This window comes from Piliocolobus tephrosceles, chromosome 19 (assembly GCF_002776525.5).
Source record: "Piliocolobus tephrosceles isolate RC106 chromosome 19, ASM277652v3, whole genome shotgun sequence".
Taxonomy (NCBI): Eukaryota; Metazoa; Chordata; class Mammalia; order Primates; family Cercopithecidae; genus Piliocolobus; species Piliocolobus tephrosceles.
In genome coordinates, this window is record NC_045452.1 from 636,724 (window position 1) to 637,111 (window position 388).

The following is a 388-nucleotide window of genomic DNA, read 5'->3' on the forward strand; positions in this document are numbered from 1 at the left end:
TCCTGCCTCAGCCTCCCGAGTAGCTGGGACTACAGGCGCCCACCACCTCGCCCAGCTAGTTTTTTTTTGTATTTTTTTAGTAGAGATGGGGTTTCACCATGTTAGCCAGGATGGTCTCGATCTCCTGACCTCGTGATCTGCCCGTCTCGGCCTCCCAAAGTGCTGGGATTACAGGCTTGAGCCACCGCGCCCGGCCGAGTACTTCAGAGTTTCTAAAGCATTTTCACATGTCACCACCAAACTATGTGTCTACCTGCTTTTATTCCATGTAACATTTCACAAGCATGTTCTTACGTCTTTAAAATTTCTTTTAAATCATAATTATTATGATAAGAAACGGCTATTTTAAAACCTTATTTTACAGATAAGGAAAACAAGTTCAATAGAG